This window comes from Lycorma delicatula, chromosome 6 (genome assembly GCF_047948215.1).
Source record: "Lycorma delicatula isolate Av1 chromosome 6, ASM4794821v1, whole genome shotgun sequence".
Taxonomy (NCBI): Eukaryota; Metazoa; Arthropoda; class Insecta; order Hemiptera; family Fulgoridae; genus Lycorma; species Lycorma delicatula.
Window position 1 is genome coordinate 86,038,943 of NC_134460.1, and position 27,021 is coordinate 86,065,963.

The 27,021-nt window shown below is 29.2% G+C and overlaps 1 protein-coding gene and 2 non-coding genes across 5 annotated transcripts in view; 2 read left to right on the plus strand and 1 right to left on the minus strand.

The window, feature by feature from the left end:
- Positions 1–27,021, minus strand: part of LOC142325993 (roundabout homolog 2-like) — a 1,010,872-nt gene that overhangs the window by 720,512 nt on the left and 263,339 nt on the right. The gene's annotated exons all lie outside the window — the stretch shown is intronic.
- On the plus strand, positions 12,090–12,161 carry TRNAE-UUC (transfer RNA glutamic acid (anticodon UUC)). The gene has a single exon. It is a non-coding gene; the product is annotated as a tRNA-Glu (tRNA).
- Positions 12,877–12,948, plus strand: TRNAE-UUC (transfer RNA glutamic acid (anticodon UUC)). Its single transcript has one exon. It is a non-coding gene; the product is annotated as a tRNA-Glu (tRNA).

The following is a 27,021-nucleotide window of genomic DNA, read 5'->3' on the forward strand; positions in this document are numbered from 1 at the left end:
CTCCTAATACCGTCCTACAACCTTAATTACCTGTTTTATCTATTCTGTTCCTTAAAACCTTTTAACTCTGTAAAGCACAATATTCTGCATCTTTATTCTTTTCCACAAGAATTTGCCGCAGATTTCTTTCTCATTTGATCTACATTAAATTAATTTAAGGTTTTACAAATATTTTATAGTATAGATTTCTTCTTTCTTTTTTTTAAATTCCTTCCTGATTTATAAATTTATTTTAATGCTATCAGATTTCTTTAGGTAATTAAAGCTCTCCTTAATTTTTTATTTCGTAATTGTTCTGTTTAAGACAGAATTCTTAAAAATTCTGGTATATTATGTTGATCTTTAGTAAGACTGATTACCATAACTTTCCTTTCTTGTAGCATAGCTCTGGAGCTTTAGTATCAGGAAAGTAATATTGCACTGAATAAAACATAAATACTCCCTACATTTTTGTAAAATAATAAACTTATAATTTCTACATTGAATTAACAGTTATATAAATTAATTTAATATATTTATATAGATAAAAGCAACAAACCAAAACATAAAAATTAAAATTTTATGGTAAATTATGAAAATAGAGATAGTAAAAGACCATCTCTATTTACAGTTGATAAAAATAATTTATAAAGAAAAAAATATTTGCCTAATTCTTTTGTTATACTCGTATACACTGTTTCAGATGGTTTTGATAAACTTTACAGGCATACTTCACTTGATTAAAGTAATGAAAAAATTTCATATGATCATGGATCCGGGAACGCTTTATTTTGAGTTATACTGTCATCCATTTTTTGCCCTCAGGTAAAACAATGCGGTACTGTGCTTTTGAAAACGACGTTGATAATATTACCTTTCTCATTTTAGAATTAATTTTTCTTAATTAAACCTAAAGTCATATGTGTGCATGCGCGCGCGCGCGCGTGTGTATACATATATAGGTGTCCGTAAAGTCTTTTCATGGTTACAAAAATTTATCATAAAATAACTATTAAAGTTACTGCTGTGCGATTTGTGGTAAAAGAAAGAAAAAAATAATCAAGTTTTTTTTAATATTGGTTTGTTGCAGGTAGAGGACACTGTGATAAGTTTTTTTAAAAATGGCGTCAATCCAGGAGAAAGCGAAATGTGTGTTGTATCACGAGTCGAAATCAATAAAATGGAGTAACAATGAAATTTACTATTTATTTAATTTTTCAGTAAAAAATCAAGATAACTTGATTTTTTGTTTGTGTAAACCTCATGTGAACATCTAAAAAGTAATTCCTAGATTTTTCAAAATTCTACCTTGAAAAAGGTGATGAAAGTCAAAAAAACAAAAACTGAACATCGATTGCAAAATTTCCGTAATTCCCACTGTATTAATGAGATATTCACTACACTGGGACTTCAGATAAATGTCTAAAAACCATTTTCGGGTTTTTTTGGATTTAGATTTTTAAAGGGTGCGACAATATACAGTGCGCCGGCTCAACGAACACCGATACTGTTGCTGTATGTACGACGCGACTAGCTCATTTGTCTTCTGTTACTTGATTACAAAACTAATTTTTAAAAAATGAGAAACGAAATACGGTCACTTCCTAGTGGTGTTTGTCGGGTAACGTTAAGAACCGGACAACGAACAAAATACATTTTTACCCGTACGAAGTACGGGTAACCAGTTATAAATAATATTTCTAAGATCGAAGCCGACAGTTTTGAAACCCACAGTCTTATATCACTCAAACTTAAGGCCTGTACTGACTAAACTGTTGCTGTGACGAATTACAATACACTAATACTTTTTATAAATTGAACAGGGTTTAATTTTTATTTATTATTATTATTTTAAAATCATGAATTTAATAAACACAGGGGGTCCAAGGGGGCTGAGCTGCTGGCTAGACATCCCCTGATCACGGCGGGAAACGCAAGTAACTATAGAGCGCTGGCGAAGCGGCGACGGGATAGCAAGTGTCTGTGTATGTTTGTATATATATGTTTATTTATGTTAACGTATTTATCTAACAGTTAATCACAGTTATTTAATTAACAAATAACCTGCAAAATAAGTAAAGAAAAATTTTCTTTCTTTTTCCTATTTAGCCTCCGGTAATTACTGTTCAGATAATACTTCAGAGGATGAATGAGGATGATTTGTATGAGTGTAAATGAAGTCTAATCTTGTACAGTCTCAGTTCGACCATTCCTGAGATGTGTGGTTAATTAAAACCCAACCACTAAAGAACACTGGTATCCACCATCTAGCATTCAAATCCATGTAAAAATAACCGACTTTACTAGGGCTTGAAAGCTGGAACTCTCGACTTCAAAATCAGCTCTTTTGGGAAGACGCGTTCACCACTAGACCAACGCGGTGGGTAACAAAAGAAAAACTGGTAAAAAAAATTATATTACTTCTCCGATTTTCTTAATCCTTCCATACTTTCATAGAATAGAAAGTACCATATATATATATGGTACTTACGTATTAGCCCGTCGACCAATAAACTGCAAATCTTTGGGTTATTGTTAATATTACCCGATATAACCATTACTTTATTGAAATTAATCTTTTTAAGATTCATATTGTTTTTGTGTACTGTTAAATTATATTTAAATTCTATTAAATAAACCACTATTACAGAATATTGAGAAATACGTATCTTACGTTAATTTTTCACGACAATTCTTTCACGGGATCCAGCATTTTCTGTCCTTATTGAAATAATTCCGTTACTGCATAATAAAAATTTCAAAATAAAAATACTAAAATAATGATAATTCCGTATTAATTTTTTACGAGTGCTGCTATTTGTAGCAGTATTTATAAAAACGTTTTCCTGAAACACTCTTGATGGTTTATCAAACTGAAATTTTGTTTGTATTTATATATGTAATATTTCAATCAGGACTGAGGATGAGGGATCTCGCGAAGTATTGTCATGAAAAATTAAGGATAGATACGACTTTCTCAATATTCTGTACTAGGTGGTTTATTTAATAAAGAGTTAAAGAGTTATTTAATAAGAGTATAAACATCTATAGAATACCTGAATGTAGGTATTCAACACTACCTCCTACAAAACATTTATTTATAAATGATTCCTATACAAGTACAACGAAGGTAATTCTACCACCTACAAAATAAAAAATAAAAAATCTTAGGGAAAAAAAGGCTAACTTGAAGTAGTAGTCTACAGTATTATCTTTATTGCAAATCTCTTCCTCTTAATAACAACAATCATAATAAATGAAGTAGACAAGTGAGCTCCCGCATTCCATTCTGTCCCGTACGATACACGGTATTATCATAAAATAAATTACACCAAGTACAGATTACAAACTCTTTAAATTTTAAACTACCATTACGATGATGAATCTCAGTTACTTTTAAGATTTCTTATAGTATATATATATATATATATATATATATATATATAAACAAATAAAACGTGACTAGTTACAATATAATCACATTTATTTATTAATTAACTTTATAGTAATTATTGTAGTAAATACAATTCCAATTAATAGTTGTTTAAATAGTGCCTATAATAATACGGTACATATGTACGGTGCTCAAATATATATATATATATTTAAAAAGTAATCTCATTGGTATCATATTATACGGAAACATAAAATAAGAAAAGTAATTTCTGATTTAATCATCATTTGACATAAAAAAATTTCTATATTACGATCACAAAATTTATGTTTTTTCATTATTTTTTAAATAAATATCTTTCATTTATTTCTGATCGCACCATATAAAAATGGCTGAAAATAATGACAATGGTCGTTATACCAAAATAAATATAGTTAATATGATTTGATGGTATTTTATTACATACAGTAATTTTTTTTTATAAAAACATATTTTTTATCTATACTATATCGCGCCAATCTTAATGGTTCTTATGCTGTTAGAGTATACTTTTTAATGATTTCTGAAATGTTGAATATATCGGGGATTGAGACCTATTTGCAATTTATTCTCCGAACAAAATATCTGAATTTTTAGGGTCAAAATTTAAAAACCATAAAATTTAGAACCTCTTAAAAAGATTATCTTAAATTTATAATGGCCGACGATTTTCTATACCTATAAAATTACATTTTTTCGTAAATCTTCTCCATTATAGTTAAAATTACATTCCATTCTAGCCAATGAACTATCTCTGAACTCAAATCCCAGTTTGTTCATTTACATCCGTCACAGAAATCTTTACAAAAATCATTGCATGCGAAGAAATTTTTCTAAGTATACAACTAATTTGTAATCAACTGTGTGATATAAATGATGTTTCCTAAGAATCCAAAAAACAGAAACAACTTTAAAACCGGTAATAATGAAAAAATAAATAAATAAAAGTGAAAGGGGAACAAGTCCTTCCTTTTTTTAGAGACTTATCATCCATCCTGCAAATGTTTCCTTTCCCATGAAAGAATTTGTAAATAACAATTTTATAGACTCCAAACACATAGACACACAAAAGAATTACATACAGGATTACAAAATTAGCTTTGAATTGCCATTTCAACCGGGCCAGCTTTAAAAGACAATAGTATTACGCACCATTTATTCTCTCTTTTTATCGACTTTCCGAAGAAAAGTCAAAAGACAGCATTACTTTCGTTCAAACATTGAAAGTAGGTGGGTGAAAGTGGATTTTCTTTACGTTTTGAGGTATGAAAAGTACGAAAATATTAATTACTTAAAATCGGGTTTGTTTATATATATATATATATATATATATATATATATATATATAGGTCTATGTATAACATTTTTTGGCTCGGGAATCTTCAAACCTACTTGTCAATTTCAATGAAATTTACATATGTTTTAGTAGTATATCTGAAGTTGTGTATGTAAAAATTTGATGAAAATTGGTTAGTCGTTATAGATTTACGTTCAATTTAAGGGCGAAAAGAATTTGAGGTTATATTGACTGTGTAGTGGCGTATTTTTCATACGCGCTTATGCAGTCAATCACAGTGGGGCAAGTTCATAACGATTTTGTTTTTTTATATATATATATATTTCACGGTAATGCTTTTTTGACGTGTATTTTTATATGTTTCACATCCTTTTTTTTTAAATTTTAGATGAGAATGAGGTGATACTTTTTCAAAAGGAAACGTAATAAAATATTGATATAAATAACTATTGAAGAATTTTTTAATGTTGTTTTGGGACATCATGAGTTAAGTTTTTTTAATTATACTAAAATGTTAATTTTTTTAATTATTTCTACAGACCTAAGTGTTAGGTTTCCAAAAACCTGTAAAATTCAATTTTTTCGGATTAAAATTTGTAAAATTAATTCGATTCAAATATGTAATCGACATCAATGAATTAATAAAATGAAAATTATTCAGTTTTTAATCAAAAGTCTAGCAAGTAAAATGAGATCAAACATTTCAGCAACAAACGTGTTGCCAAAATGTTTGCATTAATTGAAAGCCCAGGTAACGACCTGGGCTTTCAATTAATTAGTTAATTTGCCCACTTAATGTTCCACTTTAATAAAACTTGGCATTCACTCAGAGAGAAGATAAAAATGATTTAAAAAAGGATACACTTTTCTCACCGATAGATAATTTTGAAAAAAATAGTTCGGTTAAAATTTAAATATACTAATTTCCTTTAAAGAATAGAAAATAGATAAGACTATCCGTAGATAAAGAGCGAGAGTCAGTCGGTGTTAAAAAGAATATATGAGAAAGAAAATAAAAAGAAACAGTTATATATGTAAAGTTATGATACAGGAAGCACTGGTGGTCCTTTATATACTGAGCAAAGAAGTTCTTTGATTTACAGCCGTACGTATTCAATTTGTGAGACGGTGTGGTAACTCTTTACTTTCCTTTCCTTACCGTACCTTACCTTCAATCTCTTCTCCGTCTTAACCACGTACACAACTGATTTATTGATGTTGAACAAATGAAATTAGTAAAAACGAATCGTGATTGTATTTGATTTATAAACATGCCCGGTGGCCCACCTCTTTAACCCGATCCATCCCCACTTCTAACGTCATACCTTAACCGTCGGGAGAGGGGTAAGAGAGCTGTTGGTGCGATTTTTACGGGTCAGCGATATCAAGAAAAGTTAATTAGTGGGCTACAGCATATAAACATAAATTACGTACGCATTAGTAAAACCAAAGTCATGTAGGCGAGTTTGATAATTAAAATGTACGCTACATATCATATCTCACTTTTATCTTTATTTTTAAACTTCTCCCTCCATCAAATTATCTACCCCCACTTCATTTTACTTCTTTCATAAAACCTCAACTCTGTATGTTATATTAATCATGTATCATTTTTATTAATCCGTAAAACCAGCTTATTCTTTTTAATACAATTGTATTCGGTATCTTTACTTTTTTGAATATAACAAATATTTTCTAATTATGAATTCTGAAAGCGTGTTTTTTTTTTTAATACAACATAATCCGCTCAATTACTTATTGTTTTTTCTTAGCGGTTTTTTTTAAATCTCATATTTTTCTACACATAAGAATATATAATTTTATTACAGTTAAAAAATTCGTATATCTGTTGTGCATTTTATCTTATAATTTATTTATATATATTTCAATTTCATATTTTTAATTGATTTTTTTTTCTGAAACGGTAGTTCTAATTTATCCTATTTACATTCATTTAATTTAAATACGGAAGAGTTTATCGTGTAATTTTTTTTTTCTTTTGACAACTAAATATTTACAATCTATTTCCTAGAACAATGAACAGATGCATTGAATATCTATAACCGACTTGAAGAAGCGAAAGCCCAACAGCAATTAGCTTCTCTATACTGTTTCATTCTGGCCGGCATCCTATAACAGCTGCAGACGTTTGATAATGAAAAAAATTTTAGCGTGTGAAAAAGATTCCGTGCCAGACCGGGACTAGAATCCAGAATTTTCAGATGAAAGGCAGAGGTGCTACCACTCCGCTACGGAATTCAGGTTAATAAAAATAGTATGAAAAATTTGTTTGTGTTTTAAAGAATATCTATCCTTTTAAATATATATACAAGAATATGTCGTGTCTGATTAATAATCAACCCCCAGTAAAAATTAGTGAAAATAAAGTGATGAAAATTTATACAGATCTTACGGTGTAAGTGCACATCAAGAAAATATTTTTTGAAATTCCAAGTTTAAAGGGTTAACCCACCGGGTTGGTCTAGTGGTTAACACGTCTTCCCAAATCAGCTGATTTGGAAGTCGAGAGTTACAGCGTTCAAGTCCTAGTAAAGCCAGTTATTTTTACACGGATTTGAATACTAGATCGTGGATACCAGTGTTCTTTGGTGGTTGGGTTTCAATTAACCACACATCTCAGGAATGGTCGAACTGAGAATGTACAAGACTACACTTCATTTACACTCATACATATCATTCTCATTCATCCTCTGAAGAATTATCTAAACGGTAGTTACCGGAGGCTAAACAGGAAAAAGAAAGTGAAGTTTAAAGGGTTAAAATAGAGTAACAATGAAATTTACTATTTTTTTGAATTTATCGGTAATAAATGAAGATAACAATTTGATTTTTGGTGTCTGTAATCTTCGTGTGAATATCTAAAAACTAATTTCTAGATTTTTTGAAATTCCGAATTTAAAAGATTAAAATGGATTTCTGAAATTATTTTTAAATCCGACGATTTTTGTTAAATTTCACGGTAACAAATGAAAATAACAATTTGATTTTTTGTGCGTGTAATCTTCATGCGAACATCTACAAACCAGTTTCTAGATTTCCCAAAATTCGACCTTGAAAGTGGTGAAGAAAGTAAAAAAAAAAAAAAATATTGGACAGAGATTGCAAATTTTACCCTTTTCCAACTGTATTAAACAAGATATTCACTAGAGCTGGTTTTAAATATTCTTTAGAAAAATATCTAAAAACCATTTTCGGGTTTTTTGAATATCGATTTTTTTAAGAGCTGCGAAGGTGTTCGGCGGCGCGGCGGCTCGCCAATACAGCCACAACCACTGTTACTGTATGTGGATGCGCATCCACACTAACCGACTGCACTTGTCTCCGGTTACTTGACTAAAAAATGTTAAATAAAACAATTTTTTTTTTTAAATATGAAAAATGAGGTCCGGTCACCTCCTAAAGGTATTTGTTGGTTAACACTAAGAAACGGGTAAAATACATTTTTACCCGTTCGAAGGGCGGGTAACCCAGCTATAACTACTAATTTTAAGATAGAGACCGACTATTTTGAAACCCGCATCCTTCAGATCACTCAAAAGTTTCGGATCCTGTACTCACAAAACTGTTCCTCTGAAAAAATTACAATATATTAATATTTTTACTTTCCCGTTTATAAAGCAGCTATATAGAAGGGAAAGTATGGTGAGCGGTCAAAATTGGACATATTCGGTTTTTACCGAATCTTGACGAATTGACCACTAAGGACCACAGAAAACCAAAAATGACATCGAAATTTCCGCGACAAAATGCGCGTACGTACTCGTATGTAAGTATGTTAACCTGTAAATTGCCTTATACCTCCAGAACTACTACACCGATTTTCACCAAACTTGGCTATAATATCTCTATAGTAAGGAGTATTGATGCTATTATATTTTCAAATCAAAAGGTCAGGAAGTGGGTGATACAGAGGGAAAACGAAATCGTCTCCAGATTTTGCATAATTAAGATTATATATTTTTTGATAATTTCATAAACATTAATAAAGTAAACAACTTTTGTAAAAAAAATTTTTGTTAAATTCCCCCCCCCCCCCCACTAAAAATGGTTTTCGGTATTGGCCTATAAATCACTTTATATCTCCACAACTACTCGACCGATTTTGACCACACTTGGTCAGATTACTTCTAAGTATAAGCATTGATGTTACTAAATTTTCAATTCAAAAGGTCATGAGTGGGGGGATACAGGGAAAAACGAAATAGTCACCAGATTTTGCATAATTAAATTTTTTTTTAATAATTTTGTGAATATTAATAAACAACTTCTGTAAAAAATTTTTTTGTTAATTTTCACCCCAAAAATGGTTTTATTTTTGAAGTTATAGAAGGCAGTACAACGGGTGATTTTGGTTGCATTTTCTTTTTTAAATATTTTTGTGAACAATTATAAAAAAAATCTTTTGATAAACTTTACTCCTACTCCAAAAAATAGTAATAATTTTGAAATGTTGTAGAAGGCAGTACGGTGGGTCTTTTTCGTTGCAGTTTTTCTATTAGATTATCGTTGGATCCACAAAGTTGTTCCCCATCAAAGTGAGGTCTTAACTCTGCCACTTCTCCTTACACATTCCACTTAGCTACCCAACTTCTCTTGTAATCGTCTACTACGTTGTGACGTCACAGGTGAGCGGTAGAATTAAATAAATTAATAATATTTAAAGTGTAAAAATTTATTTATAGTAGCCGCTAGTACCGCCTACCCGCACGAATGAAATACGCATGCGCGCGCGCTTTAGTTAGAATTATTAAATAAAATAAACAAAAACAATATTTTATTTAAATAAAATGATAAATACTTTAAATTAGCTTGTGCGTGTAAGCCGTGAATCAGAAAAAAAAAACGCGTAACGGGAAAATCCTACAACTGTGTTGTCAGTTTTTGCAAATTGAAAAGGTTATTCAATTTGCAAAATATATATTTTTATTATCATTATTATTCTCACAAGCATGAATTTAAAAACACAGAGGAATCCGTGAGGGCATAGCCCTTGATCTTTACAGGGATGCTAGTAAATATAAAATGGATTGCTATTTTAATTTTAAAAAGAAAAAAAATACATGTGTAATTAATCTTCTACGAACAAATAGGTCGTTATTCAATTCAATAAGTACACGTGCAACTGTATGAACACTTTTTATCTAGGATCTTGATATCGGATTCGGATTAAGACTCGTTAGAGGATTAGAAAAATACATGAATGGCTGTGATCGGACAACGGGTTCACCTCAAAATGACCGCTAAAATTAAAATTTTCTAATAATCATTACGCAATAACGGAGTAAGCTAACAAGTTGGTTCAAACGCAGTGATTTAAAGGTAAATAAATTGCATAAAACATATAATTATCAGTTTTTCAAATCAAGGGTAAGTCACCAAAAATGAGGGAAAAGCTAAAAATTACGTGTAATATATAATGATCTCAGTTAAGTAGAAGTTAAAGATAATAACTGTTAGAAATGAATAATAACTGAGAGATCAGTAATAATAATAAAAAGAAGAAGAAGAATGTTCGTTCGAGAAAATCTTACTAGACTTTTCATTCAGAACTCGTTTATACTATAATTTACATTCCTTCTTTATTTATTATTGTAAGTATGTATTGCTTATTTATGTATTGCTGTAAGTATAAAAACCTACTTTTTGATATTTTTTTTTTTAGATTATCATAAAATTCAATGATTTTTATAATTTACTATTTGGCTCTTATGAAAATAAAAAGGTACCAACAAGAAATAATTAGGGGTAAACGGCTGAACTTGCAGTATAGATAATTGAAATTCAAATATTTTTCTAATTTTAATAAATGAATACAATTAAACCGCCGACATACAGATCTGAAATAAACTCAGCTCTTCTCTCAAAATATATTTTACATACTCCTAACAAGTAAAAATAATACATTAGACCCGCTTACATCTAGTTCTTGAGAAAAAATATTTAATTCAAAAGATATTCTTAACCAAATTACCTGATACTTACCTACACTTGATACGTGTGTGCAATCTATCTTTGTTTAAAATTAACTTCTGAATTTAAGGTAATCATTTTGACATGGATGAGAAAGCTGAAGAAATATTTGCTATAGAAGAAAGCATCGATTAGAAAATCAACAAATGTGATCAGATATGAATCACAGAAAATTCCTGAGAATGGCATAGCTATTCTCAATAACAACAAATTTCTCTGGAACGAATTTTAAAAAAGAGACTTTGGAATTAAGTGGTCTCATTGTACACAGCCGACCTCTCCTGCTGCATATCAAGTAAAGTTCACCGAAATTCAGGTAACATTCATTTCTATAAAAAATTATTTAATCTTTATTACGTTCCCTTCAGGGATTGGTTTTTTTTAACCTCCGGGACCACCGTTAGGTATTGCTTCAGAGGATCAGATGAATGATTTGTAGCATGTGAAAATGTCATGCCTGACCGGGATATTCAGAGATTGGTTATATTATAAAATCATTACTCTAAGCAAGAGTAACTCTGATTTGTACCACATGTACCTCAGGTAATTTACAAGCAACAATAACCGAAATAATCAAATAAATAAATACAATTAAGAGTCGAAGCAATAAAATAATGTTCCCGATGTGAAATATACATTATTTAAATAAAATGTCAGAATATTTACACAAAGGGATTATTTATATAAAATTTATATATAATATAAAAGATATATTAAGTGTAATATATCTTTTATATTACACAAAAGGAAATGCTACACTGAATATCTGTATGGTTTGTCGTGATAGAAGATGTAAGTTGTATCGAATAATATCAGCACTTTTGGTAGTATAACGTGCTTGGAATTCACTAATTGTGTGTACAATTTCACTCAGTAAAGAAGATAATGTGAAACAGTACTTGCCTCTAGAATGAGATGTGGTTAATTTTCTAAATATGATTTCACCTCGGGTCTTCTAAATCGATTGAAAAATAAATTATATTCAGTATAGCATAAACTAACATATAAATAAACAGTCATGCTACCAATCTAAGTTCAAAATATCAACTACATTTTGAAAAATAATGATACCAATAAGTACTTATACCTAAAGTGTATTGCCAAACTAAGAATATTTATCTAAAATAACAATTCCGTATATATACGAACTTCGATTAATAAAAAAAAAAAAAAAAAATAGACAGAATTTAGAAATTACCAATAGTAATAATAATTTCAAAAACTTATTTCAATGTAAAGGTCTAAAACAATATAATAAGATAATTAGTTTAAAATTCACTGATACGTTGAATAAATGATTTTACATATCCTGAAACAAGTGAATAATTCCTTAATCTTTATCTCATTGCACAGGTAATATAACACTATTACGAGTGAACTTTCGTGTAATCCCATGTGGTCTAGTGGCTAGGATATCTGGCTTTCACCCAGAAGGCCCGGGTTCGATTCCCGGCATGGGAAAATTTTTTTTCTTAACAAAATTTATGCATAATCATAATAATAATATATACACTCTGTTACATTCCAAAATTATATTAAATATTTCATTTTATTCATCAAAAACGTAAAAAAAAAAAAAAAAAATACTGGGGAAAAATTATACATATATTTTGAGTTACATTTCACGTGTGAGATTACTGCTCAACTGGTCTATGTCATGAGCTCAAATGGAAATTTATAGCGTATGAAAAATGTAATACACCTAACCGCGATTTGAACCCTTGAGAACTCCGGATGAAAGGCCGAAACACTACCACTCCGCCACGGAGATCGGCATTTCAAGTTTTACCTCCCACTAAATTAAATCAACACACACAAATATATACATATACAGTAACGAACAAATACTATTAGACAATATATCTGATATCCAAAATTAAGATAAACTTATCAGATATTATCTGATAAACTAGGTATTAAATTAAAATTTTAAATACCTAGTTTATCAGATAATATCTGAAATGTATTGTTACTTTTACTTAAATTAAAATTTTAAAGTAACAATACATTTTTACTTTCTTGTACGAAGTAAAGTTTCACGAATTTACCACACGTATATACGAAATAATAATAACAAAATATATTGTGTTATATTGTTCCTGAAAAAATTTAGTTGTTTAATCTGTATTTCTTTAAAAAATTAATATAACAATATTATGTACTGGTTCTAACGTAGTCCCATGTGGTCTAGTGGCTAGGATATCTGGCTTTCACCCAGAAGGCCCGGGTTCGATTCCCGGCATGGGAAATTTTTTTATAATAGATATATTTGAGTTGAGATAGTCGATCAGAGTTATATATTATTTATTTATCTTTACTACACATAACTCTGTAGACAGTAATTTACAATATTTATGTGTAGCTATTACTATATGGGGAGAGAGTTATACATACGTACGGTATGTTGTATTCATAACTGAAAAACGATTAGCCGTACGATTTTAACATTTTGAATTTAAAACTTGTTAACATCTGATTGTGCACCTCCCCTTTTGATTGCAATCGACTGGACCAAAGGTGTCCAAAAAAAGCCCAAAATCGAAAAAAAAAACTTGGGTTTTGGACTTTTTCTTAACTGCAGTAATAAGACCTCATTGAGAGCTTTTCAACGATATATCATGTGGTGCTTATTTTCATTGGTTCCAGAGTATAGTCCAATAAAATTTTAATTGATAAAATATTTGATCTTACAAGGGGAAGGCACATCGGTTCGAATCCGATTTCATCTCCTTTTTTTTAACTTTTTTTTTTTAATTTAAGTATATTTATTAATTATTAACTTCTGATTGTAAAAAAAAACAAAACAATTTACGATAAAAAATAATTCAATAATCAGAAATGAAAAAATACCAGAAGTTATTAATGAAATGGAACTTTATATACTTTTACAACTGTGTACATGCATTTTAATAGGCGAACAAGGATGTCACGTTGTGTCCACATCAGATTTTTTTTTATATTTTTTTATTTAATCATTATTTATTACAAAATCAATTAATAAAGAGAGATATGAAATAAAAAACTGACCGTATCTGGAAACAAAACAAACGAATAATCTGTACAAAAATGAAATAGAACACTGGATATGAACTGAAGAAATAATTAACAGGCCATACAGAGTGTCCGGGACGTATTCGCTGAACTTCAAAAAATGATTCAAGACACCAAAAGTAGTAAAAACGTTCTTTGCTTTGTTTTCCTTCTGGACGCCATTTTCTGAATTTCAACAAAAAAAATTTTCTCAGCAACGAGTAGGTTTAGTCGTTAAAAATGGCTAATTTGTCTATTAAATTTGACAAATCTAACCATTGTCTTATTCTACAAAAAAAATTTTGAAAACGTCACCTTCAAAAATGTTAAAATGGCGGCCATCTGAATATTTTAATCTTAACATCTTTTTAATTATTTGTTTGATCGAATTTTTACTTATTAAACAATTTATTAAGCATTTTATTTTTAACAAAATGATACCTCATTTGTAAAACATCATTCGTTGACAAACCATCGAGTTATTACAGACAATTAACCCGGCAGTACGCTTGCACCGTAAGGCAAGCTGCTAATATTTTGCCTGTTTTTATATCCTCTACTATAAATATAATAACAATTATTAATAATAGTAAATTAATAAATAGTAAATATGTCATGATATATTTAACTACACTGGACACGTTGTATCTTTACCGAGGAGTTTGCTGTTTCAAAAATAGATTCAAAATAACAGTAAAATAGTGAGGGTGGTCTTATTTTATCTAACAATCATTAGTCTGTTTACGTATGCAATTTAATTTCAGTGTGAACAGTTTTTTCAAATAAAGTTAATTTTTAATTCATTTAAAATAATTTTACGCCGAAAAAAAATCGCGATCAGATGAATGCAGGCCAATGATTTGATGAATGTTGGACCAATGATTTTCCGGTTATCGGCAATTTTTTTATTAATAATTCCTTTCTGAATAGTTTTTACTTTAAAAAATGGGCAATACTTTGTAAAACGTTAGTTTACTTTGTAAAAATACATTGTAAAACTCCCAAATTGGATATATAAAATGATAAACGATTATTACCAAGCATTTAATAGTAACTATTATCACATTTTTTTAAGCATTAGAGTAGGTTGTAACGTTAAATTAAAAAGAGATAAAACAAGATAAGGATTTCTTTAGTTACCTACTATTTTTTAATGAAAAAAGTTGAAAATGACATTACGCTATGTTAATAGATAAGAGATAAGAAAATAAAATGACTTTGCAATCAATTTTTACCGTTATTTTAAAACCAGTTAATCTTAAAGCACATCGACCTACAGCGAGTGCTGTAATAAAAAAACACAACACAAAACAGACTAACAAAATATGAAAATTATTGCTATAAAACTGAGTAGTTTATTACATATAGTTCTCAGAAACAATAACATTAAATAACTATAATTTATCATTAATAATTAAATACTACATGTTTGTTAAACGGATAACGTTTACTTTAATAAGACTTAATTAATTATAATGACTTATTAATGAAAATTAATTATTTTAATTAATTAAATCTGTTAGCATCCACAACTTTCTTTTTTTTCCCCTAAACTCCTTATTATTAGATAGATATTAGTTATCTTATTTAATAAAAAATGATTTTTATTAAAATGTTTGATTTAAATAAATTACGATGATGTAACAAATATATTTGTATAAAAAATGATTTATTACGAATATAAATCTTAAATGTCTATTTATAAACTGAAAACATTTTTACGTAAGAGTTGTCAGTTTATTTACCCTTCTCTGTAAATTTGTTTCTTTGTTCCTTAATCTATAATTCAATCAGAATGAGACTTTTCCCGTTGGAAACTACCGATTAGCAAAACTAATAATAGATTACAGAGTTTCCATACATTAAAAAATAAATATTTTTTTTAAGAAAACCATTTTTATTTATTATATAATAAACTCTTCATTACTACTATTGTTTTGAAAACACATTTCGATGGGTGTCCTTCACTACTGAAGACACGTAATCCCCATATGGCGTTGGTGATACGTTCCTTGAAATTTTGTTTTTTTCCCTGACACACCAAGGTCTTAATAAAAATAAAAAATGTTTATTTTTTCTAGGTACGGAAACTTATGGAACATCTGTACACAGAATTAATAGAAAAGAATTCTGGGGGTCAGAATTTTTACTCGAAAAAGGTTTCTACAACTTTTTCACGTTAATTTCGTGTTCGATCAGAAATGTAACGGGAATAAAAATAACAGTTCGCATTCCAAAGAATATATTTTTAATCATAGGATAGAGTTAGATATAAGTTTTACCGTAATATACAAGCTAGATAATACTACATAAAAATGCAATTAAGGTTTACACAATAAGCAATAGTTTAAATGTTATCTTATAACAGTACGCAAAGAATACTAAAATACAATTTCAGAGTAGATAAATATACGCAGAAGTAAAAATAGTTCAGGTAAAAAAAGAAAAACCCACCGGGGTGGTCTAGTGGTTAACGCGTCTTCCCAAATCAGCTGATTTGGAAGTCGAGAGTTACAGCGTTCAAGTCCTAGTAAAGCCAGATATTTTTACATGGATTTGAATACTAGATCGTGGATACCGGTGTTCTTTGGTGGTTGGGTTTCAATTAACCACACATCTCAGGAATGGTCGAACTGAGAATGTACAAGACTACACTTCATTTACACTCATACATATCATTCTCATTCATCCTCTGAAGAATTATCTAAACGGTAGTTACCGGAGGCTAAACAGGAAAAAGAAAGAAAAAGGTAAAAAAAGAATAGACAGATCTTCAACAGTTCCAATAACAGATCTTACGTTATAAAAATTTAGAAGAGTGCTGGCATACTGAACAAGACCACGATTTAAGACGACCAAGCGACAGATTACGAATGATCTACTAATAGTGAAAAAAGATCTGCAAATACTAATTATTAATTGCCTGTAAACCTAATAACAAGTGACCAGAAAAAAAATATGGTCAAAGTCTAAACAGTTCTTTTAAAATTTGTCAAACACAAGCCATACGACAAATAAAATCTATAACATAAATGGAAAGAAAAATTGAAAATAAAAGTAACTTAAACCATGAAAATCAGACTCCCAACAAAAATGAAGACGAAAATTTCCTCTGACAAACATTATGATAACAAAGATCACATAGACTCACTCTATTTAAAAATATATTTGAATAAATGAATAAATAAAAATAATCATTTCCTTCCATTTTAATAGCAAATCGAGAGAAAATCTGGTAGAATCGACAGTCAAATGACAACTAATTCTTGGTTTTATTGCTAAAAGGTATGATGAGAAAATAGATAGTGTCTACAGCCAAAAATGAAACTACACCAGCTATGTAGAGTAGAGAACTAAATTTTGTTGCAATAGTATTTAGTTTATTCATAAATATTTGGCTACTGTTACAAAAAAAAAAAAAAAAAAAAAAAAAACACTACTACAACTTAACAGGGCGCAACATGGCGAAATCATTGCAATGTGCAATCATTACTTCCTACACCAGTTTTGCAACTTGGAAATTGCTCCTTGATAGCTATTCTCACCGAATGAGAGAATGAGTGAAAGAGACTACACACTTGAAGACTGGCATCAACGACAAAGGTAAGCCCAGGATTTTCCTCCAACCCATTCGTTCTCAAAGTGGTCGATAACCCCACCTTGTGGGCGCTAGAAACCTTCAGGGGGGAGCGGTAGAAGACCCACAGAAAATTGTTGGGGTGGGGGGGGGGGGGGGTTCAGGCGGTCTAGGAAGGCGATGGCTGAATAAAACATAAGGCAAAAATTATGTTTTCCTGATATTTCAGAGTAAAATTAAATACCTACTACACTAGTACAAAAAATTAAAAGGGACACCTATATTTTATGATAAAAAATTATTGTAAACAAACTACTTTAACTTTGCAACCAAGAGGCTTAGAAACGAATAAAAAAAATTAAAGCTTGAATACTCTATTTAAAGACAGTATACTTCAGATTTTAAAAATCATCTAATTAAAAAAAAATCAGTGAGAAGAAAAGTTTTAAAACTTTGAAAGTTTTCTTCGTGTTTGATCGAGCGCATGGGGGAACCGAATTTTTTTCAGTAAACTGCATTAAAATCGTTTAAAAGCAAGACTTTAGCTTTAATTTCTTTTTTTATGTCTGTACAATTTTTCTGAACCGAAATATTTCTCTTCAAAAAGAAAAGGTAACTTTTGTCTTTAATGCTACATATCTCCCGATCTAATTAACGTATTGGTATAAAAAAATATGGAAATTAAAGGGCTGGCTTTTTTTTGGGGGGAGGGGGCTAGAAAACCTTTGATTCTCAATGTAGGCGTGGGCGAAAAATTTAGATAATAATGCTCTAAACCTTAACGTTCACAGTGGAAGTTTTAAAAAAAATCATGTTTTAAGATTTTTTCACATGAAGGATCGTTCGGAAAGTTCTCGGCATGATAGAGATGCCCAAATATGACCTAATGACTGTGATATTTGTCATATACGTTCCATTACATGGCGTGGTGCGAAGTTTTAGCCGCGTACGTTTAGTTGCTTGTTTGTGAACGATCAAGTAAAGAAAATAGTTTAAATTTTCTGAAAGATGGATAAAATTGAAGTTCGAGCTATTACATAACATATTTTGTTTTGACTCTTTCAACGACTCAATGGTTATAGCAATAATGGACATTCTCAAAACCGAAATACTTCCATATCTCAAAAACATTTCTACTTGTTCGATTCGACTAGGTCCAGACATCAGCTTCATAGAAAAGAACAGTTGTTAAATTAGAGCTCTTGAAAAGATTATCTGTTATTTTTAGGTAGACTTCATAAGAACGCTACCTATCGTAATGGGTACCATGATTCGACTTCCCGAAAATTTCGACATATCTTCGCGTTTCACAACCCCCAGACCCGAAAACCATTGTCAGCTCAAAAGTTTATATACATTTATATATATATTTCAGTTTCTAGTGGATATGATAACTGCCGTAATTTTGTACCAATCACTTTCAAATTATTCCTTAAAAATAACTCGCCCCAAAATTGGACCATGGGGATAGAAATGAGGGGGCTTTTTCGAAAAAAAAATCGCTATAACTTTCTTATTTAGTAAAATATCGAATTCTTTTAAATTTCCTACTATTCTTTTGATAAGGGCCTATAACTTATGTAACTAAAGTTTTTTTTTATATCACCAACCACTGGTTTTCCAGGGAATGGAAAAAATTGGGTTTTGAAGACAAAAGAATCATACCTACCTTAATAGGCACAGTATCTAATCGGTTAAAAGTGGTCGTTAATCCTCTAAGCATTATCTAAAGTTTTGTACGATATAATTTTTGATATGACAAAACCTTACAGGAAGAGATGGCCAAAATGTTGCTGAACTGTAAGAAGATGGGGCTTGTCGTATGCTAAACATGTAACGTTTTTCACATGCAACCTTGGTCGTATTGAGTAAATTTGAAGGTTTTCTTAACTATAAGATGTAAATCTTTTTTTTATCCCCTACTTAGCACCGGTGAAATCTACCTCCATCTTCCGGCGTGCCGAAAGGAATTTTTTTTAAACACATCCTCTTTCAGTACCAGATCTGTTCTCAAAATATTTATCTCACTTATATTTCATTTGTTACCGAGATATGTAAGTTAAAATCTTATATACCTGTTTAATGAAACTGTGATCGTTTTTAAAATAATACAATGAAAAAGAATTTTGAAAATCCTTTTTTTTAAAGAAAACCTTTAAATTATATAGAATATTTAAATGTTCGTCCACATTTTTAATTATACCATACCCATATCAAACATTGACCCTCCTATTGTAAACAATACGGGAAATATCACTCTAATTACTTCTATTCTTTTAGCGTTAAATGACAAGGGTCATATCGTCGACCCGCATTATCGCTTAATACAAAAAATAATTGTAAAAAGTTTTTACGGTTATGATACAGTTAAAATGAGTAAAAACGCCTTCTTAATACAAAAAAAAAAATTATTCTAAATCCGAGGAATAGATTAAAAAATAATTTATGATTACACTATTTATTATTATCATTTTTTTTTAATAAAATAAAATATACGTTTAACAAATAACCAATAAAAGAACATGAAAAAATATATTCAACCGGACTAACACCTACACACACATAAAAACATACTAGTACATATAAAACCTATTTTGGTTAAGTTACCAGAACACTGTATATACTTATTTTTAAATTAGCAAAGAGGACAACCGGCTTAATACCAGGTATGTAATACGGTATTTTGATTTACGGGTAGGTAGCGTTGACAAATAGGACCGGAGGCCGTACGCGAGAGGTTGTTAATATAACCAGCACTTCATTTCATTTAATAGAATTCTTGTAGTATCTGTATTTGCGAGAGAGTAGTTATATTAGCAGCCAGCTACGAGGGCAATTACTGAAATAGCGTGTAATTACATACGGTAGACTTTGTCGTTAACAAATGCTTACCCCGATGGCAATAAACATATCGACTATATGATATGTATAGATAACGTAACATACCATTCTAATAAGAAAACAGAGATGAATTATTCACGTACTAATACAGTACAATATATATACAATTATATATATATATATATATATATATATATATATATATATATATATATATATATATATATATTAAAAAAATAAGTTTTCTTTTTTTGTCAATTTAATTCTTTTTATATATATATATATATATATATATATATATATATATATATTGATAAAATATTGTATCTGAAACCTCTTTTGTCAGTCGGACCGCCTAAGTTAAAACATGATTTTAAATTTAGATATAGAATCAGATTGTAATGAAGTATGAAATCTAGAATAATAATATAACAAATTAGATGATTCTGATATAAAAAAACAACCACAGATAGCCAAAATTACAAAACTAAAATTCAAAGGATTTTTACGCTCAACAGCAAAAAAAAAATTGATTTTTAAAACTACACCGCAGCCAAATTAATTTTATATATAAAAAGAGATATGACGTGATAGATTTTAATTTATTTTTTAGACTTACCAAACCACGATTATTAATAACCGCATTTTTTCGTACGGCCTACGGATAAAACTGCGGATAGATCATTAAAGCTTCGACTACAACAAACTTAAATAAAACAAGCACAAAAAAGCGCGACTAATATCTACACTTAAATATTATACCCTTAGGTTAAGGATATATAAAAACAAAGCAGAATCAAGCAGTTGGCAGGTCAGAGCAAATATAAGTAAGAATTTTTGATTAAGCAAGTAAGCTTATCAATCAAAAAACATTTCTACTTCGAATTTTTTTTCTCTTAAATATACCACCACCTATTGTGTTATCATTTATAACGTTTATTTTTATCAGAAGTTTCTTGTTTATTAGAAATAAAACGTAAGCGACTATTAAAGAATGATTGTTATTAAAGTTTTTAAAATTAACATACTACGCGAAATTAAAGATCACAGGTATATATAATTCTTTACCTTATGTCATTAAACGGATAACAAAAACTGACACACATACAATCGAACTGAGACAAATTTGTAATAGATTTAGTTGAACTTTGAATTAAAACTATAATAAATAACTACTATAATAAATAACAATTATTCTGATAAGTAACACTAAACAAACTATAATAGTTTGTTTTTTTAGCTGCATTAAGTTTGTAGCGTTAGAACTGTACAACGCTTAAATACTTGAATCACCGTCAGGTATTACTTCAGAGGACGATATATAGAGTGTACGTGAAGTGTAGTCTTGTATAACGCTCAATACTGTTATTATCAAAACCACCGCTTAAAATTATTTGCTGTATGTTATGTCATTAATCTAACCCTACTACGGTTTGTTCTGTGGATAACAAATTCGGGCAAATTAATATAAAAAATATGATAAATTATTTTCGAATATCCTCCCAGTGCATCGGTTTCAACCGATTGCCCAAGTAATCCTTTAACCAGCCAAAGAAGAAAATAGAATCCTGTACCTCTCCAGTTCAATGCTTATTACAGTTCTTAAAACTATTATAAATGTTATTCAGACAGACAAGCATGAATTAGAGAAAAAAGTAGAAACCCTGCACTCCTCCACCTTGGTGCTCTTTTCAAGGAATTTGAAAAAGACGACTTTGTAGACGTTACCCGTTTTTACAAGAATAAGAGTTACCCGTCTTAAAGAGAGACGGGTAACTAACTGGATTCCAGAAAATTGAATTCCCTTTTCCATTTTTTAATCCTTTTAAACCTATCGGGTTTTATCTAGTGGTGAACGCGTCATCGCAAATCAGCTGCTGATTTCAACGTCCAGAGTTCTAAGGTTCAAACCCTCAAACTGTTTTTTTTTTAATCCTTTAGTTTTAAAATTATTTAAATAAACTAAATCCATTTTTAAAAGGATTCTTTAATTTTTAATTTTTCTGTTTAGCCTCCTGAACCAACGTAAGATATTACGTCAGAGGATGAATAAAGATGATATGTAAGAATGTAAATGAAGTGTAGTCTTGTATAGTCTCAGGTCGACCATTCCTGAAATGTGTGGTTAATTGAAACCCAACCATCAAAGAACACCGGTATCCACGATCTAGTATTCAAATCCGCATAAAAGTAACCTAAGACTGTACAAGACTACACTTTATGAACACTTACACTACACTTTATGGATGTTATGAACCTCCTCTACAACCATACTTTCATTTTGTATGATAAAATTGGATGAATTTGTTGTAATGGCAACTAATCCAAAATAGACTAAACAAAATAAATGTCTTTTAGTGAAATATTAAATACAATTCATTTTAAGGTGAATTACTTAAAAAAAAAAAACAAAATAAACGCAAACTATAATAAATAAATAGATTTTATCTTTTAATTAATGGTATTGTACGGTAATTTATAAAAATACAAGTTTTTTTTGTTTGTTTAACCTGGAGACCACCGTTAGGTACTGCTTCATAGAATGAGATGAATGATTTGTAGCATGTGTGAAAATGCCATGCCTGACTGGCATTTGAACCCGAGACCTCCGGATGAAAGGCCGAGACGCTACCACTCGCGCCACGGAGGCCGGCATTAAAAAACAATTAATTAAATTAATCAAATGTTTTTTTTAAAAAACTAAGTTTAAAAAAATTGTTGTATAAAACAGTAAAATTAATAAAATTCGTTTTATACAAAAAAAGAAAAAAAAAAATTAATTATACGACCAAAAATAAATCGTTACTTAAAAAAACAACTTATGCATTATTTTTTTAATGTTATCTAACAACGGTAACAGGTATACAAAAATCTATATTTGGTCAAAAGTTCATTAGTTAACATCAGTAGATTTAATGTTGGTTATTTATATAAATCAAATTTTACTAATAAATAATTTAAATATAAAAAATACATAAATTAACTATAAAAAGCAATATATATATATACATATATATAATGGAAAGAATAATTATATTAAAAAATAGCAGGTCTAAGATAGTAAAATCTATTTGAAAAAAACCGTTAATACATTCTCACGAATCATTCTGATTTTTTTTTTTTTGTTAACAAAAAGTAAAACCAGTAAACACAGAAACAAAACAATGAAGTGGATCTTAAAATGTAGTGCATAATGATCTTAAAATGCTGAATTATACTAATTATAAATGAACAATCGGTTGGGTATTATAGCAGGAGATCTCAACTTCATTTAAGTAGACGGACCACTTCAAAAAAATTCTCCTTAAGAAGATATATTTGCCGTGAAAGAACTAGTAACTCATAAAACGGGAAATCATTTTCTTTTAAAAAATACACGCGTGCGCACGCGTGTGTTACATTATACAATATTTAAATGATGGCATGTTACGTAGCCTAATGTGCCTATTGAAAGAGATTCAAAAGTTAACAAATGTAAAACCACTTATGAGTTCTTTGTTTTTTAAAGTAAGATCGCACAAAAAAATACTCGAATTGCTAAAATGAAGAATTCTGAAAGACAATTGAAATTCAACGATACGAAAAGAAAGGAAATCTTTGAAATTCCAGGTAAGTAGATGATAATAAAACGTGGTTCGAACAAACTGAAAACTATGTATATTTAATATTTTCTTAGTCCAAAAAACATGACAATTTTAAAAATCAATAAGAACAAAGTAAAATCATATAACCTCAAAAAAGCTAATAAATAAAAAACATGTGACGGAGTAGTAGCGTTTCAACCCTTCATCCGTAAGTCCCGAGTTCAATTCCCGGTCAGTCATGGCATTTTTCATATGCTACAAAATTCCATTTCCGTACCCAAGGCACAAGATTCAATCTTATGTGGTGATATCATCAAACAAAGAAAAATAAATAAATAAATATAATGAATAAATTAAATTTTAACAGTTCATGCACGAGTAGGTTCAGAAAACAATAAATTAAAAATTGAATTCCAATGTTAAAATTTAAAATTATATTTAAATATATAATCAGAATAATAGTTTCATTATCTAACAGAAGATTTTTAATAGTGCAAAATAATTAATTTTATTTCATTCACTAAGATGATACATAATTAATAATACTATACTTTGAAAATTCAATGTTTTTACTTTCTTGTACTAAGTAAAGGAAGTACTGTGATCGCGAAACATTTCAGTTTTCATATTTCAATGGAAATAGCCACTTGACCATCGCTGAATCCAATTTGTCTAGTTTCGGCGTGACGTCTGTACGTATGTATCACGGATAACTCAAAAAAATTAGCCGTAGGATGTTGAAATTTTGGATTTAGCACTGTTGTAACATCTAGTTATGCACCTCCCTTTTTGATTTCAATCGAAATTAAAATTAAAATTTTAATTAATGAAATAGGAAAGCAGATCACTTCGAATCGGACTTAATCTCTTTTGTTTTTTTAATTAATTTTTTTAACGTTTCTTTTTTAATTTAAATATATTGATTTAATAATTATTAACCAGTGATTGTAAAAAGGAATTTACAATAAATATTAATTATAATAAAAAAAATGAAAAACATTATTAGCGAAATAAAATTTTACGTACTTTTAAAAATGTGTAAATGTAATATAATAGGCTTTACATAAATGTATATGCAACAGATTTGTGTGAAACATCTGATTATTTAATATTAATTGAAAATTATAATTTAGAATCGTATTATTTTTGGATTTTATTAGCAAAGTTTTATAAAAATTATATATTTATTTTAAAAAAAATCATTTAATTAATTAATTAACAGAAAAATAAAATACATTTTTGAATTGTATTCAATTTAAAGTGACTGTTGGAAGTTTTTTTTCACTTGTGCGTAATATGCAAAAAATTTCTGGTGTGTCGTATAAATAAAAGTTAATAATAATTAAACTATCCGTTTACTGAACTCCTGCATACTCTTTACAAATATTAATTTTGACCTTACGGTGTAGAATAATCAGTTTTTATTATTTGGTAAACGATTTTTTAAAGAGTACCGTAATCAAGGGTATTTTACTTTAATCTAATAATTGAGGTAAGATTGCTGAATTAATAAATGTATATATATTTGATGTTAATAAAAACTAATATTTTAGCAATTGTAACTGTCCACTTTTATTAAAGAAATGGACAATCGTATCACACTTTCAAATGAAAAACGTTTAAATGAAGTGCAGCAAAAATGTGTATATGTAATTTAATAGACGTACACGGAAGTCACGTGGTGACCAAGTCAGATTTTTTGTTGTACTTATTAGAATAATAAAAATTTTCAATATTGGAATCTCTACGAAAAAATGGAGGAACAAAAAGGAAAATCTTTTATAATTATTAAAACATTTTTATATACATATTATATATAAACTTAATTCTTATCAGTTTTGTGATGTCCCGACTTCGACCGTTATTTGAAAAAAAAAGTTTGATACTAATCACATTTATTACTTTCTTTATTTCCAACCGAATATCACAATTACTGTCGTATTTATCTCGAAAAAAGTTTCAAGTTAATCCCTTAAATCAGGGAGGTAAATTTTGTTAATAAAAAAAAACGTTTAAGGAAGATATGAAAAGAAAGCAACGGAAGAAGAAAAAACAGATAAATAGACATTTTTCTTTAATATCAATAAAGTAAGAGAGAACTGTACATAACAATGAAGGTTAAAAAAAAACTAAATAAAAACAGGAGAATGAGTCACCCGACCTTAGCAGAACTGACTCCCAACTCTAACCTAGCTAGAGTTAGGTTCAAGGTTACATATACATAAGAAACACGATATCCTACTATTATACCTTCCGGGTATATGATACTAACCAGAGGAAGAATATCACACCTTACCAAATTTCCCCTATCGTTAAACATCACACCTGTGATGAATTCGACTGTAATAATAACTTAGATATTACGTCACGGAACACACTTTCACGCAATAAGCGTAAAATAAAAATTCGTTAATTAAATTTTTAATGTACGTAATATTTTTATAATAATAATAAAAAAATAAATAAATTAGAAAAATTATATATTTTATATAAATAAATTATATAATAATAATATTGTATAAGTATTTTGGTAACACCAAACAGAAATTCTTTTAATTAAGTGAAATCATTTTTATTTACATCAATATTTTTATTTTATTTATACTCCCTTTATTGAAAATAGATTAAAGAACCTCATGACAATTACATTTTATTTTGTTTTAATAAACACCCCTTGCATTTTTTAATATTTTATTTCTTTTTATAATATGTCCTATTAGGCTCAATAGTTTAATTACAGAAAAAAAAGTAATAAAAACATTGTAGAAAGAAAAATTAATTCCTGGTTACAAAGATGGACGCAAACTTCTGACGGAAAATTAACTTTTAAAAATTCGGTTTTAAATAACCTAAACATGTTAGAGTAGTAGTCTTTTTAAATAATACAAATCCAATGATAAGGAAAGCAACCATACTAAAAGATAATCCGTAATTTTCTTTATTATAACAAAAAAATCTGACAACACAGTTGTAGGACTTTCCCATCACGCGGCTAAAACCGCTTTTCGGGAAAGTTGTGCAACTGTGGGTCGTTTCAGATGCACAGCTTACACACGCAACTTAATTTAAAATATTTATCACTTTAAAAATGTAATATTTATTCGTTTATTTAATTCAATGATTCTACCTAAAGTGCGCTCGAATACTTATTATTTAGTTCGAGCGGGTGTGGCGGTAGTAGCGGCGACGGTCAGCACTAACTAAACTAATGTAATTTTACAACTTAGATAGAATAAATTTCGCTTGACCGGTCGGCAGACAGATGTAATCGCAAGGCTTAATCCACCTG